Source organism: Ambystoma mexicanum, chromosome 6p (genome assembly GCF_040938575.1).
Source record: "Ambystoma mexicanum isolate Mex_15411 chromosome 6p, UKY_AmexF1_1, whole genome shotgun sequence".
In the NCBI taxonomy this organism is placed as follows: domain Eukaryota; kingdom Metazoa; phylum Chordata; class Amphibia; order Caudata; family Ambystomatidae; genus Ambystoma; species Ambystoma mexicanum.
The window spans coordinates 713,433,666-713,452,914 of record NC_090935.1 but is presented as its reverse complement, the minus strand read 5'-3'; the positions used below and the strand labels follow the sequence as shown (position 1 = coordinate 713,452,914).

Genomic DNA, 19,249 nt, shown 5'->3' with positions numbered 1-19,249 from the left:
GGCCTCCGACCCTCGGGATTCGCCAGGCAGCTGGTGATCGGGGGGGGGGAACCGCTTGCAGGGGGGAGCGCGGAGTCGCCCAGATGGTGAGGCCGAGATGGGCTCAGGCCGAGGGACCCTCCACTGGGGTTAGCTCTGCTCCTTTTTAGATGCCGCCGCTCGCCGAGTGCATATCGTGGTCCCTGGAGCTTCAATGGAGCCTCTGGGGCACAGAGGCAGCGCGCCTGCAGTTAATGATAAGGGTTGCCTGGGTGCCGGTTGGCAGCGGGGCTGCGGTCAGTGTTTTTGGCCCCAGAGGCTGGTGTGAGTTGTCCGGCTCCCGGGCTGCGCTGTGCTGGGCCTTTGCAGCAATTTCCATGAGGGGGTCGGCAGGGCTCCTGGGTTACGGGTGGGCAGCTGGGGCTTCAGTCAGTGTTTACATCCCCTGGGGCCGGTAGGAGGCCCTCTGGCCACCAGGATGCCTGGGTGCCTGCTTCCTCGGATCGTGGCAGGATCCTGCGCTAAGCAGTTGGGGAGCTGAGGTTGGCTGCCATTTTGCTGGAGGGACCCATTTGTTTCCTGCGTCGTGGAGGTCCTCTTCAAACTATGGGTTTCGCATCATTAGGAGCCGTGTTGTGCCTGCAGACTTCCGTAGTCGATCCCTCTGCTTGGTTGCTCGCTGAACTCGCTATCACTGGGGCATTGTTGATGGCTGTGTGGCCGCGAGCTCTCACAGAGCCTGTCCGTCCACCATGGCTCCAAGCCATGCCCCCCCGCCCTTAGTTTATTTTAATACGGCATGCTTGAAAGTGAAAAAAAATAAAAACTTATAAACACCTACACTATGCACCACACTAGCCAAAAACATCCAGACAAAGGGATAACTTGGGACAATTTGTATTGATTGCAGCTTAGAAAAGAGCCATTATTGACTCCAAAACCATGGATAGCATACACAAATATAGGCATTTGGCAATATACTTGCCTTGGCCATTTCGGATTCCGATAAACATACCTCTCAATCACATTCCCGGTGGAGATTTATTTTCTTAAGCAATTTTGGTTACTGAAACACTGAAGTATAGAGATCCAAAAAACACCCAAAAAGTAATTTGTTGATCTTAAGAATAAAAATCGAAATTGGAGTTTGCCTTTATTTTTAAATTACTGTATTTGGAGTGCTATGGCATGCACGGATAAGCATTAAACATCAATAAAGTTGTATACACGATGGAAAGAGTGACATTACTTGGCTCTTATGTTTTGCTGCGCACTACGGTAACCCGACAATGTTCTCCAGAAGGTGCTCCTGTTGACTAGAGTATATCCAATAACCAGCTAATTAGCTGCTGATCAGATATATATATATATATATATATATGTTTTCACCCAAATACCCATTTTCCTCCTCCTGCTTGAGCACTCAGAATACAATCTTTCCTAGGGCATGGCATCTTTACCATATTAATGCCAATCAACGCTCAATTTTAAACTACTAACCAACTACTAACCAAAAGGGGAAAGATTGCCCTTCATTCATATACTTAACCAGGTAGCGGATTTAACAAGTGGAAGAGAACATGTAATAAAATAAATAATCATTCGAGCTTGGCCTAAGTGTAGCTTACTAATTGGCACAAAAAGGTCTGCTTTTCATAAGGAACACATGGTTGAAATCCTCAGGTAGTGACTCGTATTGCCCGTCAAATCACTCTCTTGTTTTTAAAATGGACTAGTAAAACGTTGCGCATTTGAGTGCCTGAGTTCAGTTTGGGTAGAATAAAATGTTGATCCCAGAAACAACTGTGGTCTTGACCAGAGATGGCAGAGATGTAATGAAGCCTTTGAAAAACAAAGCATAAATAGCCCTTCCCGGGACTCCCAATTTCATTATCTATACAGGTCTCTATACTTTGCAGCTTGGTCAGAGGCATGAGTTAGGAAAGATTCCCATTTATGTGAAGTTTTCCCTCCAGTTGTATACCCCACCCAACATTTTGCTGCCGTTTTACACCCTAGTCTGACTTTGCCAAAGGAGCACAGCCTGCAGCTGCACTCCCCTGTGCTTTATTATGAGGAAACTGACATGCCCTTAAAGGCAGTCAGTACTGGGAGACTGTTTCCCTTAGTCCTTGTCAAATGTTGCAACTTTTCTGCAACATGTTTCAAGTGCACAATGCACCTTACAGTATCATGCACTTGGGTCTTTCTGTCATTTCCAAAGGCCCTAGACAATCAGAGGATTGTTTAGGAGAGGTGCCTTGGACAGAGCTGGTGGCAGCTTATCTTTTCATGTATTGTTTACCCTTTCCTGCCAGGTAAACCGTGTTAGGCAGGAATAGGTGACCTGGCTCCAAATTGGCCATGCCACGAGGTTCTTTGTCCTGTCCTTTGGCCATCTTGCCCCTTCACCTTCCCCAGGTCGACCGGACCCAGGTCAGTCCTTATTTGGGCATGCATTCTCCCGTGAAACGCCAAGCTTTCGCCTGCTTCTGCATACCTTGTTTGTGCTTCCAGGATGTGGGTTGGACTGTCTGGTTCCAATACACATCCTGGGTGCCAGAGGGTCTGGTGTGCTGTGAATGCCTAGGACCACCGTGGTCTATGATTGGTCCACGTATGGTGTGCCGGTATGTGAGCAGAAACTGGAGGGGTATCCTCACGGGCCGCGCTCACTTCCAAAGAAATGTATAGTAAACCAGTTTGTTGTTAATGCACTTAAAAATGCTGGGTTTATTAAACAGGTAAGTGTGACTACTACAATTGGGTCAGTTTGAACAAAGCTACTTTTGTACCCGTCAAAATGGGAATTAGTACATATGACATATGTTCACCCTGATAGGGGTACTTACATTTGTGTTACATGTGCAGTTTCCAATAGGCTCAATAGTCCTGACCTAATAACATGATATGGCATAACATTGTAAAACAGCAATAGCATTAGCTGTAATGCATTTTCACATAGTCTGAGTTGGTCATGAGGGAAAAGGTGTTTGGAAATCGCCAACATGCATTTCGACCCTTTAGGGTCGTCCTCACGGCGTTTGTTAAGTTATTGAGATACTGTATTGAACAATTCTACAATTAGACATTCATTGGTTAAGATATTGTTGGAACCATCAGAGGACAGAAAAGAGTAAAAGAGGGATAACAGAGAAAATAAACTTGGGTTAATTAGTGTTCTCTAATTCCGCATATGGTAAATACTATGAAAATATTTTGCTTGGTAATAAGATTACCTTTGTAGATCTATTGATTTAGACATTCGCAATTTAAAGCATCTAGTGTTTTAAACTGTATTTCATTCACTGAAGCATAAAAAAAGTTCAAAGTGTGTCAAAACTTTGGTTCATATAAAAGCGGCAAACATAACGGTGGCAGATGCGCGTTTTCACCCAAACCACAGTGCACATTACTTTAGTATATCATGAGGGTTTTAAAGTATCTACCTGCACTATCCCAAAGGTGGGAATAGAGATTTGGGTCTTGACCAACTTAGTTTTGTTAGGCCTGATAGCAGGCAGAGCTTCCTTCCACGTCTGGGGATAGAAATAGTAAATGCAAAATATTTAGTCGTTTCAGTTGTAGTTCAGTTGCTACCAATATTAATTGTTAGTCATTAATATGGATTTGGCGTAACGTGTTAATTCAATTTAGCTCCAAGATGGTTTGTGGCTTAGCTGCCAATTTGTGGGATATATATATTTATTAGGATCATAATGGAGGTAAGGATACAATCTTTCAAATATCTTGGTCGCCAACGAAAATACTGCGGATAACCGGTCCGAAATGTCTGAAAATATAGAATAATACGGGTAATTACTTTACGGTCATTGCATAGTATAAATGCAGCCGGATCCTGTCCCGACTGCTATTTGAATTAAAGAAAAAAGAAGAGAGAACTGGGTCGTTAGCTTCACTCACCCAATCTAGCGTGTCATTGCACATAGCTGTATCTCTGCAAGTTTGCAGAATGAGATGCGCCGTATCAAAGCAGGGGGCGTTATCTCCTGCTAGTATGTTGCTAAATAAGCAAGAAAGTCATTTCTGGTCACGTGATTGATCACATGACCGTAAAGTTGCTTGGCAACTCCTGCGTGTCCCGAGAGAAGACGCTAAGTGGTTTGCTCGGATTAGTTTGTGGAATCAAATGCTGAGTTAATGGGCAGCTATGAGAAATATCAACATCTCTGCTTGCTTTGGTAAAAATATGCACGCATATAAACGCTACGTAATAATGGCATAACATGATTTGGATCTGATCGTAAAAAACTAAATTGCTCCGACTTGTTTGCAGGAGCGGTGGCTGATATATTGACAAGCAATGAATGTTACTGTATGTTGCTAAATAAGCACGGATATAATTTCTGGTCACGTGATGAGTCACGTGTCGATCTGGTTGCTAAGCAACTCCTGTGCATTCTAAAGGGGGACGCTTGCTTGGTTAGCTTTCAATGTCATTTACTGTGGGTTCAGCCGATTGCGATGCACGATATGTGCATCAAGGGAGGGGGGCAGAGTTGATTATTCCCAATTAGAGCTGCGTTTCGGTGAAAAGACGGAGCTGCACGATCTTTGAGGGTAATGTGCACATATAATAATGAGTGAATTGTCAAGGAAAAATAGCCTATTAACATCCACTGAATATTATTAGGATTCATGCTGGCAAATATCCCATGCTTGTGCAGACTAGAATACATGTGCAACACCAAGGGTGGTATTTTTACAAAATGTGACATTTAGATAGCATACAGATAAAATCATACAAACACATTGAGCGTGTGTTCCTGCTTGAGGCAGAGTTGTAGGCAATGTAATTTACATATCATGCGGGCCTCTTGTTGTCTCAGCATCAGTTGTCTGTCTCCTCCTCTCGCATGTTGTTTGATCTGTTGTAAGCCAATGAATCTGATGTCCTTGCAGTGATCCGATTGGTGGTGAGTTTGCCAATGCATGGCAAACAGAAGTTTGGGATCCTGACTCTTGAGGTTGGCCAAATGTTCACGGATCCTGACTCGCAATTCGCGGACGGTACTGCCAATATATATCTTTTTGCAAACACATTGTATACCAGAAATTATGTATTTGGAACGGCAATTAATAAAGTCCTTACTCTTGACTTATAAACCACCATGGCAGGTGAAAACTTTCATAGTTAACAGTGCAAATTGACAAAAATAACATGCGCCACATTTGTGGAAACCAACTGGTTTAGTAGTTGCAGATAGCCAATTTGGTTGTCTAATGGAGTCGGATCTCAAGAAAGAGGGGCCGAGTATGTTTCTCATAGTTGGTGCTTCAGTAAAAATTATATTTGGTCGCTCAGATGTACGGAGCAAGTTCCAAAACCAAAAGTAAAATATGCCAGTGCTTTTACAAGATATGGTACAAAAACATACAATCTTGGGAATATTTATTGATGAAATTCACATGTGACGGATGATCTTTGCGGTCTCTGTGTTTTACCGCCTGGGTTAACAGATTTGAACGATCACCTGATTCCATGGCTTTGGCAGCTTTGTTGATAATACTCTTTGGATACTCTATTTCTTTGAATCTGGCTCCAATCGACTCACATTCTTGCTGAAAAGTGTCATCTTGACTGCAGTTTCTCCTAGATCTTAATTTTTAACACTTTGTCTGTGACTACTGGCCTCATGTAAAATTGCATTTACGTCAGTTTCTTTCCGGTACGTGCGAGTCTGGATGGTATTGGAGACAATATTGATTTGCAAGTCTAAGAACATGATTTCCATCGCATCTATATGGCCTGTAAAGCTAATTCCAAAATTATTCTGATTCAAGTATTGCATAAAAGATTCAAAATTGTCACGATTTCCAGACCAAATTACAAGAACATCATCAATGTATCTTTTCCATCTTATGATATGGTGATGAAAAGGGTTATTTTGAAAAATATTGGTCTTCAAAATAGGCCATGAAAAGATTAGCTAAGGAAGGGGCATACTTAGCCCCCATGGCGATACCTTTTGTTTGTGAATAAAAGTTCCCATTGAAAATAAACTGGTTGTGTTGTAAAGTAAATTCCAAAAAACGTTTAAGCATTTGCACATGCATGGAATACAAAGCCGAAAAAGTCCTGAAGGTGTAGTCAATATTATCAAGAGCCAGGTTGTGTTGAATAGATGTATATAAAGCTGTAACATCTAAAGTCGCAAGAAAGAAATGTGGTTACCAGCAAATGTCACTTAAGATTTGTAAGGTATGGGTGGTGTCCTTAGGAAAAGCCGGTATCTTTGGTACCAAATGTTTAATTCCTGAATCAATGTAATCCGCAGGTCCTTCTGTGGCCCCTCCCTGTCCAATCATATTCGGACAAACTGTGGGTAAGTCTGCATAAGGTTTATGCACCTTGAGAAAGAAGTACAGAGTAGGCATCAATGGTTGATGAGAAAAGATTTCTCATCGGTAAAGAGCCCTTTATTGTACCAATGCAATATCAATGTTTGCAGTTCTTGGACAGTTTGTCCCGTAGGATTACAGGCTATTTTCTGATAACAATCTGGTATGGAGAGGTGCTCCTGGGCCACGGTAAAGTAGTCCGATTTATTGAGAATCACGATATTGCCGCCCTTTCCGCCTCCTTTATGATAATAGAACTGACCTCTGACGAGTCCTGGAGAGCCAGGCATTCAGATTTAGTGAGATGTTTTTGCTGATAAAACATTTTGGTTGCCCATATTATGTATTTCATTGGTGAGTGATCGGTAAAATATATCAATGGCATTATCCCCAGTAATAGGTGGCATGAATTTGGATCTATTTTTGTGTTCGATAATGTCCATATTGCGTTGGTGAACACCTAACTGCCTTTGAATTTCAGTCAAGGTTTGGCCATCTTCTCCTGCTAAATTAGCAAGTAAATGTATATTCTCAATCTCCTGGATACTTCTGTTCCCTTTACCATCCGTTATTCCCACTGCCCCCCCGGTTGTCCGTCTCTGGTCCTCGCCAATGTCCACATATTCTCAGATCTCTCATCTAATATCGTCCTCCGTAATCATGCACACTTTCTGCCCCTCATACTCTAAGGAAAGGGAGAGGGGATGACCCCACCTGTACCGGATTCCCTTTTCTCTTAGTATATGCATTAGTGGGCGGCAGAGTCTCCATCTCGCCAACGTGAAGGCAGAAAGATCCTGGTAGATCGATATTCGTGCGTTATTATTGTAAGTTATGCTGTTGGCTTTCCTGGCCTCCTCCAAGATTTTTGTTTTCTCTGCATAATAGTGAAAGCCCACCAGGATAGAGCGGGGGACCCCGGCCCTGCCACCTGCTCTGTAAGCTCCGTCTACGGTAGGTTCCGTAGTCGCTTCATTCACAAACAGGAGGCAGACCACCTCCCCAACCATCCGGCATATATCCCTTTCGGTCTCACCATCCATTTCCTGGATGCCAAAAAAAGCGGAGATTGTTCCTCCTCTCCCTATTCTCGAAGTCGTCCATCTTTAAGGCTCGCTCCTCGTCCTTCCTCTCAAGTGCCGCCAATCTAGCATCAATTTGCGTTTTCATTATTACTGTGGACGTCTGCTTGGATTCCAGTTGCAGTCAGTCCTCCATTTTGTCCACTCGCTGGTCCATCTTCTAAAATGTTTGGCTGATTTCGGACCTCATGTCCCTTATTTCTTGTAACACAGCTGCAAAGCCCTTTTCAATGGTCGTAGTGTCTTTTCCCGGTTTTTCACATTGTTCCATCTTATTATCCGGGTTCTGGTCCCCCTCAATTTTTTCACCCTCAGTCTGAATTCCTGGAGGATGCTCCTCCAGCTCATGTGGTTGTTGCTTGCCGGTTCCCGTGGGATCAGACGCGTAGGTGTCGGGCGGTCGGGCGCAGTGTCTGCCATTACCCCGTGCAGTGTCTGGGTCAGTAGGTTTTGCCCAGCGGTCACTAATACTGTGCTCAGTCAGACTGCGGTACAGTTTGAGGCGGGCACACGCCCCAGCACCGGATCCCGGGGGCCCTCACCTCAGCCAGTTGACCTTTCTGCAGCACGATGCCCAGTGCAAGCTCTGTGTTCCCCGGTTAGTTTTCCAGAACTTTACTCAGGTTAATGGGATCCCTTTTCTTCGGGCTGCTGCTTGGTTTCGATCTCCTCTCCAACCCCCCCCCGGCAGCAAGTGAGCCCACTTGTGTTCCCCTCCGTGTGGGCCTGTGGACTGTAGAGTCACCCTTCCGCTGTTCCCAGCTCCTGTCTAGGGGGCGAACTGATCACTCTCTCTAGCGGCCGTAGACCCGCCTCCCTTCTGGAGGGTGTCCCAACCTCCACCGCAGCGGTTACTAGTCCCAATTGTTTTCAGGTCTGTTGGTCTTTGGCAGGCACATGCCCCAAATGCTTTCCCAGGAGCCACCACCTTATTGCTCCACGGGGTCAAGATTCTCTGTTCCGACTGCCTCGGTGGGATTCTGGGCCAGAGCCATCTTCTGAGGGGGGTTCCCCAGAACCGCCCACCCCTTCTCACTGGGCCAAATGTTTGTTAGGGGTAGGGGGGGGGGGCATGAATCAACCAGGCCCCGTAAGATATGGCTCCCTGGTGCTGGGAGTGCTTGCTTGTTCGTTGGGGTTTGGGCCCACCACATGTGGCCTCCTATCGCGCGTGCCCTCTGCGGCGCAGGTTCCCGGCACCAATGATGGCCCGGGGGTTCCCCAGCCTCGGTGGATCCGTTGTTGTCTGGCAGGAGCTCCTACTCCGCTTCCCTAGTTCTTGGTAGATCGATTAGGCCCCGCCGTCTTCCGTCGGCCGAGTACACCTCTACCAGGGGGATGGGTGTAAACGGAGCAGCCAGTTCGGGTCTTCTGGTCCTTATTCTATGCTCCGCCGCTGGATATCCTCTACTCTCGGCCCCCGCTGGTCTGGAGTCCCAGCCCTCGGTTTGGGCTGAGACCCATCCGGGGGTTCCACGACCATGGGTCTCGGGCAGCTTTAGTGCTCCTCCTCTGTCCTCTTTCCGGGCGGCCCAGCCCCTGCTTGTCCTCTTTGGCAAAGGTGTCCTCCCCCCCGCTCCCCGCGGTGGACTAGACGCAAGGGAGGGAGGCCCACTTCTGCTGGGATCACAGCCGGGTAGCCCCAAGAGCAGATGCGTTGCCTTGCGCTGTTCCCGTGCACCGTCTTCCTCTACGGGCTCCTCCTGCCACCGTTCCTCGCTCTAGCCCAATGAGGCCCATAACCCAGCTTGTGGGGGATCTGGGACGTCAGGATTCTTGCTGCGGCTGCCCAGGATGTTCCTCTCCTGGTCTCCACACTCTGGTGCTCACAGGGAGGTTTGCAAGGGGGGGGGCTCAAGTTCCCTAACGGCCCTGCTTCACCGGAGCTCAGCACTCCGGCTGTCATTGCCTATGCGCCCCCTGGTGGCCTGCAACCACTGCCATTATTAACCTTTTAATACGTTCTTGGCATCTGTCACACTAGCAAAACTGTTGCAAAAGCCTAGGCGGCCTACCTCTAAAGTTTCTTACTATGTCTCATGCAAATCAGATGAAGCCCCCACCACCAGGAGGTGAGGCTTTACCAGACTGTTTTTGCACGCAGGTTTCATATTTTGACTCATGCACACCTGATGTAGCCCCCTGCACCATGAGTTGAGGCTTTCCCAGACACTGCTTTAATACATGTTTTGTATTTTCGCTCATGCACATCTGATGTAGCCCCCATAACACGAGGTAAGGCTTTCTCAGACTGTGCTTTTACATGGTGTTTATTATGCCTCATGCACATCTGATGTAGCCCCCTGCACCAAGAGTTGAGACTTTACCACGTTGTGCTTTTACTCAAATGTTTATGACTCTTTAGCCTCATGCTGCAACCACATCTTGCCTGATCTTACCTCTCTGTCCTCTTCAGACTTGGGCTGCAGCCCACCCTTTTATGACTTCCCAGCCTCATGCTGTACCTATACCCTGCTTGTAACCTACTCGACTACGACTTTTAAGCCTTGTGCTGCAGAGTTATTTGCTTGTTTACACCTGATAACATCTTGCAACACCATATCCATTGTAAATAGCACCTAGATGCCTCAGGGTTTTGTGCACTGCTACAAATGCAAAAATAAATACAAAACTAGCATTCTTTTAAATCTATTCAGTACCCTTGACCCATTCAGCTTTCAATGACTTGTAGAAGTCCCAATGCACATTTATTCATATTCCAAGACCCATGGAGTGATTGTCCTGTAGGTATATTTGTGTAGCATCCGTTGGTCTGGGGAGCAAAAGTACCTACTGGTAGCTTTTGGTATGATGCCAACATGGCTTTTTCTAGGTTGTATGCAGAAACTAAAGAGCTCCCAGCTCCCATCAATTTCCAACCCTGGATCATTTTTTATTTATAAAGCGTGCAAAGCCCAAATGCAACTAGGTACTGAAACATGCTTAAGAAAATGGTTCCAGGTCTACAGACATCGAGGTACAGGTTACAACATCGTTCCATAATTACACATTTGTACAGGCATCACATCATTACATTGTATACGTTGCATATTTGAGTATAAAGTAGGCTGACCCCAGAGCCTAGGTGACTGAGGGGGGTCTGTCCTGAAGAGTAGAGTTTTTAGATTTTTTTCTAAATGACCAGTAGGAAGTGTAATTTCTAAGGTGAGTGGGGAGAGCATTCCACAATTTGGAAACTATCTACTACTACTAACTACTTGGAAGCTTGAGCCTCCTGCTTTCTGTCTTCTATACTTAGTGGTGATAAGCAGATTGGTATAAGGGGAGTGGGTCGGTCTGTTAGATTTAGCTTTGCAGATAAGGTTGCGGAGGTATATCGGTGTCTTATTTGCAATACCTTTGTGAGCTAGCGTAAGGATTTTAAATTTGATCCTGTCATGGACAGGGAGCCAATGGATGTTCCTCCTGATGGTTGAGATGTGTTGGTGGCCAGGAATATTAAATGCAGCTCTGATAGTGTTGTTTTGTACTATCTATAATTTTTTTTATATTTGTGGTGCTAGTTCCTGCAAGTAGTGAATTGCAGTAGTCGATCCTAGATAGTATCAAAGCTCTGGCCAGGGTGATAAGAGTTTTCAGTGGAGAGGAAAGGTCTACTAGCTCTTGTCAATTTGGCAGTATATGCCACAGAGGAGACAACAGTGTTGACCCGTCTATTTAAGGCGAGTGAGGAGTCGATATAGACCCCCAAGGTTTTTATTTCGTTGGCGACTGCAATAATGTTTCAATCAATGTTGAATGATTTGTACGCCTGGGGGAGGTTGCTTAGTTTAGTTTAATTTTTGATGAGGATTAGCTCAGTCTTATCGTCGTAAAGACACAATTCGTTAAGCGCCATCTAAGCCTGGATAGCCAGGTAGATTTTGTTTGGGTTTTTGGAATCGGTGTCATAACATCCAGTAATCTGTATGAGTATTTGCATATCATCCGCATAATTTGTGCACGTGATACCCATATTGTCAAGTTTTTCAAATAGGAGCTTAGTAAATGCATTGCATAATGTGGGTGACACGCAGGAGCCTTGCAGTACACCACAGGTCACAGGGACAGCAGGGGCTGCAGAGTTGTCAGAAAAGACGCTCATGGTCTGATTAGTTAGAAATAATTTGATCCATTTGATGGATTCTGATGAGAATTGGGAGGCGGTCTCAAGATGTTGGCAGAGAATGTCGTGATTGACCAGATCGAGAGCTGCGTAGATATCCAATAGGAGGAGGATACACAGTTCCCCGTTGCCTTTGTATTGCTCCATTTGTGTTTTCAAGTCTAATAGGGCAGCCTCTGTGCCATGGCCTGGTCTGAAGCCCGATTGTTTTAGGCCCAGGAGGTGGTTGTCTTCCAAGTGTTTTTGGATCTGCAGATAGGATGCACAGTCGATTATTTTTGCTGCACGGTCGAGAATTTTTAGTAAAACCGGTACAGTAGTGATGGGACAGAAGTTAACGGGGATGTTGGTGTCTAGTGTAGGTTTGAGTAAGGGTAGAACCCAAGCTGTTTTTAGATCTTTCGGGACTGTATTAGAAGCAAATCAGCTATTGATAAGGCGGATGACAAAGGGTGCAAATTCAGCAGCACATTCTTTTACCAGGGTTGCCAGGCAAATGTCTCCTTTGCATCTAGAAGGTTTTAGGCTTTTGATAATAACAATGGTGTCTGAGATGGAGTGGCGAGAATGTCAATTTATTGACCTCTGCTGAAGGCGGTGATGTTACCTGGGTTAGGCTGAGGCTAAGTTTCAATTTTTTGTTCTATTTTTCGTTGTAATAGTGAGATTTTGTCTGCCATGGCATTTTGAATATTGGAGCACCATTGTTAGTCATTAACAGTATGATCAGGGGTAGGTGCTGGAGATTCTAGTTCCCGGAGAATGGTAAATAGCTCTCTAATATTGGATTGGGCGTTTGATATTCTCCGATTATAGACTTCGCTTTTAGCTGTAATGATTTCTTTTTTGTAAGTGTTGGCTAATGTCTGGAAGAGGCTTTTGTTTGCTTGATTTGGCAATTTAAACCAATTATTTTCAGCAGATATTTTAGAGGTGCGCATTGTTCCGAGTTCAGGGGTGAACCAAGGGTTGAAATGTGCTGAGGGTTTGTTTTTTTTCTTTTTAGGGGAGCAACTTTTTCAATAACTTCTGACATGATTTCATTATATTGTCAAATCAAGGTAGATGGGTCATTGTCCAGATGCGTCGAGTCGAGAAAGGGAGTGAGGAGAGGTAACATTGTTTCTATCCATATTCTTAAAGCTTCTGGGGCGAGTCGTAAGTGCTAGTGGGGGATGTTTCAGGTTTTTAGTGATAATGGTGGTGAATGTTATGGCATTATGATCCGACCAGGGAGTGGGGGTATTAGATTGTATGTTAGTGGTACAGTTGGTGTCAGCTAACTAGTCTAAAGAATGTCCTTTTTCGTGGGTGGGGGGCACAGATCCTCCGAGTAAACCCTTGGGCTTCCACAGACTTGGCCAGGAGGTCTGCATGGGTGTCCGACGGGTCATTCAAGCCACCCATTATATTCACTTTGGAGTGTGGTTTCATGTTGTGCGACAAGAGTCGTAATGTCGTCTTCGAAGGTGGATATGGCACCAGGGGGCCTGTAAACAATGTGAAGTGTGTGTGCGCAGGTAGGTGTAAGGGAACCCTTTAGAGTGAGGACTTCACCTGCAGCGATGCTAATGCTCAAGTTGTCTCTGTAGAACTAAATGGCAAAGTCCAGAGTGTGCTGCAATTAGGCCTCAAAATGTGGACTATCCACTAGCTACTGGTGAGTGATCATGGAATCTTGACAAGAAAGAATGTGCTGCGTGCACTTGGAGAATTGGGGGGTGGGGGCAAGCAACTTTAAGTTCCAAGAGGGTCAGCAAAAAAACAAACTAGACGGAGAAGATCGAATATACACCTTTTATGGAATCCTCTCACCATTCCATCCCATTCGGCCAATCAACTAACCTAGAATAAAAGACATTGCCACCTAACAAAGGGGGGACCTATACGACAAAGGTTCCTTTAGGGAATTTGAATCGCTTCGAAGGGAGGATGACATACACGCTGGTCAATTCCTCTGGTATCGCAGGATACGAGAAACGGCAAAGAAAAAATGGGATACTTGGCCAGAGGAACCAGAGTCTGCCCCCCTCTTAACACTGCTATATAATTTGGGGGATGGGCACAGAGCGGTCTCCAAGATATACAACCACCTCAGCGATACCCCCAACCCGAAAAGTGAGACAATGAAAAAGAAATGGGAGACAGATCTGAGACGGGAACTGTCAGAAGGAGAATGGGACAGAGTGTTAGCATACCCTAAAGCTGTGTCCAGAAACCACATATTCCTGTTCATACAACTGAACATGCTACATCGAACATATCTGACTCCCTGCAGGCTAGAGAAAATTAAAGGAATGGTTTGCTCAAAAGATTTTATTTAAAAAATAGTCAACAAAAAAAAAAACAATTGGTGTTTTTTTTTTCCAAGTCCCTATGTAAAATTTTGAGCAAATCAAGCGCAAAAATTGAAAAAGCAAGCACATGGGCGCATCCATTTTGTGGAATGGCTGCCCGCCTGTGCTGGCTTTTGCGGCACTAATGAAGGAAAAGCCAGCCAGCTGTAGTAAACAAAAGCTACCACTGGGTGGCTTTTCCTTCTTTGGTGCCGGGACTCGGAGGACGCGGACCGGAGACTACAGGCAGAAAAGCTGCAGCTGCATCTCGGTAAGTGCTATTTTTTTACTAAAAATAAACACTAGCTGCGTTTTTTTTTCTAAGTTTTCCAGGCTGGAGGAGCCCGGAAAACTTAGAAATAAAACCGCAGCTTTAAAAACAGATTTATGTTGCGGTAGCTTTTGAAGCGACCGCAAACATCAATACAACGTTATTGCGTTTGAAAACGCTGCAGTTTTTCTTTCTAAGTTTCTCAGGCTCCTCTGGCTTTCACAAAAAGATGCCCCCATGTTCTATCTTTGAGCTTGAATTGCTCAAAATTTTACATAGGGACTTCGAAAAAAAAAAAACCGCCAATTTTTTTTTTTATGCTGCCTATCTATTTTTGAAATAAAACTTTTTGGGTGAACCATTCCTTTAATAGACAAACGGGGTCCCACTGTCCATGGTGCAAAGCAGACGAAGCAGACCTACTCCACATGTTCTGGGAATGCAATAGAGTGCAATCTTTATGGATGAAAATTAAACTGACATTGGAAAAAGCGGGCACCTCAAGCTACAAGTGGTCCCCTGAGGAGTGCCTTCTAGGTACACACCCCAGGCCGGCCAAACTTAAACACTGGGTGAAACTTACGGATTTAACCTGTATATTGGCTAAAAGACAAATTGCCATGGCCTGGAAAAAACCAGCAGGGCCAAATTACAAGGCATGGTGTAACAAGTTGGAAAGATGGATCAACGCAGAAACGAGAGCATGGGAGGATAGCGTCACCAGGTCGACCGACGAATCAAGCTCTGCCCTGGAGTCATGGAAAGAAATAACAAGTAGCATGCTTTCCTCCCCAGATGACAAACCCCCATTAACAAATACAGACTAGACCATACCGCGTTGCAAGTACACAACACCCATTGCAGAGGCAAGCACAGACTGGGTCAGACCCCCGGAACTCCCCTCCCTGCTCCCAAAACCCCACCCTACCGATCACCACAAATTTGAGTAAAGACAATGAGACTCAGAGACAGTTTAATGTTGTTAAGTTACCTTTATAAAGTAAAAACGTTACTGTTTATTAAGCAATACTGTTAATCCTGCTACTAAGAACACATTCAGTTTGAAATGTGCAATTGTATGATAACAAATACCAATAAACAAATTTGAAAATAAAATCACCCCCTAACAAAGTTACCACTGTCCAAAGAAATATCCTTCGAAACCTTTGACCCTGGCAACCCTACTCAGGTGCCAACACCTACCATCACTTGTCATAACACTGGGCCTGGTGAGATTTGGCACCATGATGGAATTATCGAATCTGGGGTGTCCTTTATGAACAAGATAGTGTAAAATAACCCTAACCATATTGCCTTCTTTGATCCCTGTATTTCTCGTCTGATCATACCTTAACTTCATCCTACCCCTTCTCCGCTGTACTTCTTGCTCAGCAATGCGTGCATTTACCTCTCAATGTTCTCCCCACTAAGCCCCATAGCCAATACGAAGCCCTAGCCTCTATCTTAAAGTCACCATCCTCTCAAGACCTCAAATACCGACCTCCCAACATGTGTGTGTTTTCTCACCCTGTAAATGTACAACATTTTATTTAATTCCTTTTCTACTCATAGTTCCGACCTCCTGGCCAGCTGCACCATTCACTTCACTACTCTATTAACAGGGTGCAAAATTGGCACTTGCCACTAGCTGTTGGCTAGTGATACTGGACTCGGTAAGAAATGGTGTGCTGCGTGGATGTACAAAATTGGAGGTGGCAAGTGACTTATGGCTGGCTAATAGCTTGCAACTTGAATTTTTGCACCCTGCCATTGAAACGCTCCACTAAACCATTTCTTTGGTGATGATGCAATGGAGTATTGATGTGCTTTGTATCATTGTCTAAGAAATGTAACCATTTTTGTGGAAGCAACATGTACACTTAACATTAACAATTATTCGGGGCATGCCTTCTGTCCGGAATATCTCTTCTAAGAACTTTATCACTGCCCCGTGGTGATTTCCTTTACACATTTAACTTCTGGCCAATGACTGATAATCACCAAAGCAGAATACCTACCTGCTCTCGAACCATAAAATGGTCCAATTATGTGCAGAGCCATGCTTTCCCAATGGCATTTCTTGTACAACGAAGGTACTAAATGCGGCGTCGTAGTTACTTAAATTGTATCCCTGGCTTTGCATTGCCTGCATTCTCCAACACATCTGTCGATCTCCCAACCCATGCCTGGCCACCAAACCTTTTCTCTAACCGGCCCCTTTGTCCCAGTTATCCCTGAATGTCCTATGTGAGCATCTGCTACCATCTGTCACCTTATATCCTTCTGTGAAATAATTAATTCCCCTGAGTCCACCACCTTCTGTCGATAATTCCTTTGCTATCCTACCAAATGGCTTGAATTCTTCCCTCAGATTCTTAAGAAGCGGTCACCCTTCCGACGCATACCTGGTCACATCCTGTATTATTTCATCATTACTTTGAGTAGTCATCCAGTTCTCTTTAGATATAGTATACTGTGCCAACACACCTCAGAAAATTACATTGCATCAGATTTCACAGTACCCTGCCAACACACTTTCAATTCACAGCATGTTTGCCAGGTGTCTTTGGCATTGACAATCTCAACAACCAGCCACCTTGTTTTACTGGCCATTCTTGAACACCATTTTGTAGTTGTATTCTATAAATCTTGATGCTACTCAAATAAATGTGATGCTTTTTCTGTCCCCCCACCCCCTGTACTCAATACTTTCAGCAATGGCTTGTGATGTGTGTGTATAGCAAAAGGTGCACCCCAGAGAAATTTTCTGAAATTCTGTGCATCCCACGCACAAGCCAAAGCCTCTTTTTCAATTACTGAATAACCACACTCTATCTTGGATAATGTCCTAGAGGCAAAGCGGATTGTTCCTTACCCCAATGTTCTATCGTCTAGAGTCAAAATTGCTCCCAAACCTTTGTTATTAGCATCCACTGTGATCATGGACTACCTTCCTGTGGCGAACAGTTTTAAGGGGAGAGCTCTTATTATGTACTCCTTTGCCTTCACAAAAGCTACTGGTTGTCATTCCTTCCATTCAAATATCACCCCCTTCCTTAGTGGTTCCCTAAATGGTTCAACTATTGCTGCAAAATCCCTCATGAATTTAGTATAGAATTGACATGGACCTAAAATTATAACAATTCATACTTTTCACTTGGTTGAGGATCTGCTATTATACTTCAAACTATTTTGGCTAATCTTTCGTTAGACAGCTTGTGTCCCAAATACACTCACATTTTTTTAAAGTTTGGAGTTTTGTAGCTTGACTGTCATTTCACATTCTTTGTGCTTTTTCTAACATTCTGTTACGCTCACCTGGTATCCACAGGGACGCCACCCAGCCGGGTTACTCGCTGGTATACTTCTCAGCTTTGCCCATATGTGGTCTGCAGGGAAGGTTCTGCCTGAAAATACAGGAGGACTGTGTGCAAGACTGACCGACCGGGGTAAGTATCCTCCCTCCACCCCCTGTATGATTTCAGCCCCTCTGGGCCTTCTCCTCACCTGGTGGTAGAATTAGGCGTGCTCTCCGTCCTGCCTTCTTTGCAGGGGCGTGTTGTCTTTCATGGGTGTGTGCGGTCCAGTTACTTCACTGACGCCGGCCCGTTTGATATTGTTCAGGTAGATCTTATTGCTGTTCTTTAGTTTTGTTGCTATCCTGCATGCCTTTCTTTGTTTAGAATGTCTTTTTCCTGCCTTAGTTATGCGGAGCTTCAGCGCAGCAAACTGGCTTGGTTGAGCCCCACTGGTAAATGTTGGCGCATTAAGAGCGCTATGATGCGGTAAGTAAGCACTATGCGCAGCGCTGCAAAGTCTTGCCTTTGCTAACCTGCGTTTTCCTTCTTTGTAGTTCGCAGTGTTCTTCAGCGCAAGTCGAATGTCCGGAGTGGTGCCAGCCATGAGGCGACCAGCCAGGTAAGTCTTTTGAGCAGTTCGTAATTTACAAAGGTCTCTACTGCTTTCTTTAATGTTGCCTCGATCTTCCTCTTTCAGGTCGTACTGTCCGGGAGGCGTGCTGATTCAAGGAAGCAGGAAGCTCTTCTCAGAAGCTGCGAGTGGTTAAAGATGAAGACTGCAGGTAAGATGCTGCTGCTAATGATGTTCCTTTTGTCTCCTTGCAGGTTCTGCTTCTCCGAGGTTCGAGGGAATAGCTGGACACTGAGCGTCACGCTGCAAGCTGCAAAGTAACGCGAAGTGTGTTGTCTTGCTGGGGTGTAGTTTAAATAGCCCCAACAAAATAGCCCAGCTAAAGTAGTCCCTAGGCTACCACACCCACATCCTGGGAACCAAGCTATGTGGATGCCTTCATATTGGCTGGCAACACAATAAGTAGTTCCCAAGCCCATGTTTCTCATGGTGTATGAGCCTGGAGTGGCCCCAAGAGGGTTTTGGAAAAGGATGCCTGGCTCCCCCTGGCCAATGGGTTTGCCAGAGGGGGTTTTGGGCGAGGGTTGTGACACATTCTTGCATGTTCCACTTCCGCTTTGCTAACTAACAATAGGTAATCTTGAAAATACATGACACTCAGCAAAACTTTAATCTTTCTATGAGTTTTTGAAATATTGATGTTGACGATGCGAAGCCTGGTTAAGTGCCTACACTACTCTCAATTTGATGATAGCTGCTTTTTAAAATCAATTGTTGAACCTTTCGGGGTGTCTTGAACATTGTGCATCATCTCATTTATATTAAGTAAAGGGCACGTTTCTGTTACAATATTAGCATTCAGTGCCTTCAAGTCAATGCACAATCTCACAGTACTGTCAGGTTTAATCACCAAAACTACTGGAGCAACCCATTCTGATCCTTCCATTTCCTCCACGATTCCTTCTCTGATCATATCCTGTGACAACACTTCAATTGGGCCCATCAACCTTATTGGTATCTTCCTAACCTTACTCCTGTAAGGGTTTCACTCCTCAACTTAATGGGATGCCGATATATTTTCAGAGTACCGATTTGTTTCCAAAAACACCTTTGAAAACTTTGTGATCAAGTCTTGCTGTTCCATACTTTGTTGTATCATTACTCACTCTCGAGCCCCATGTTTCGGCTCCAACTCTTCTTGAGGTCTCCAGCTTAGTATGTA

At 44.8% G+C, this 19,249-nt stretch overlaps 1 protein-coding gene across 4 annotated transcripts in view; it reads right to left on the bottom strand.

The window, feature by feature from the left end:
* RASA1 (RAS p21 protein activator 1) overlaps positions 1–19,249 on the bottom strand; it is a 1,760,251-nt gene that overhangs the window by 1,659,025 nt on the left and 81,977 nt on the right. The window lies entirely within an intron of this gene.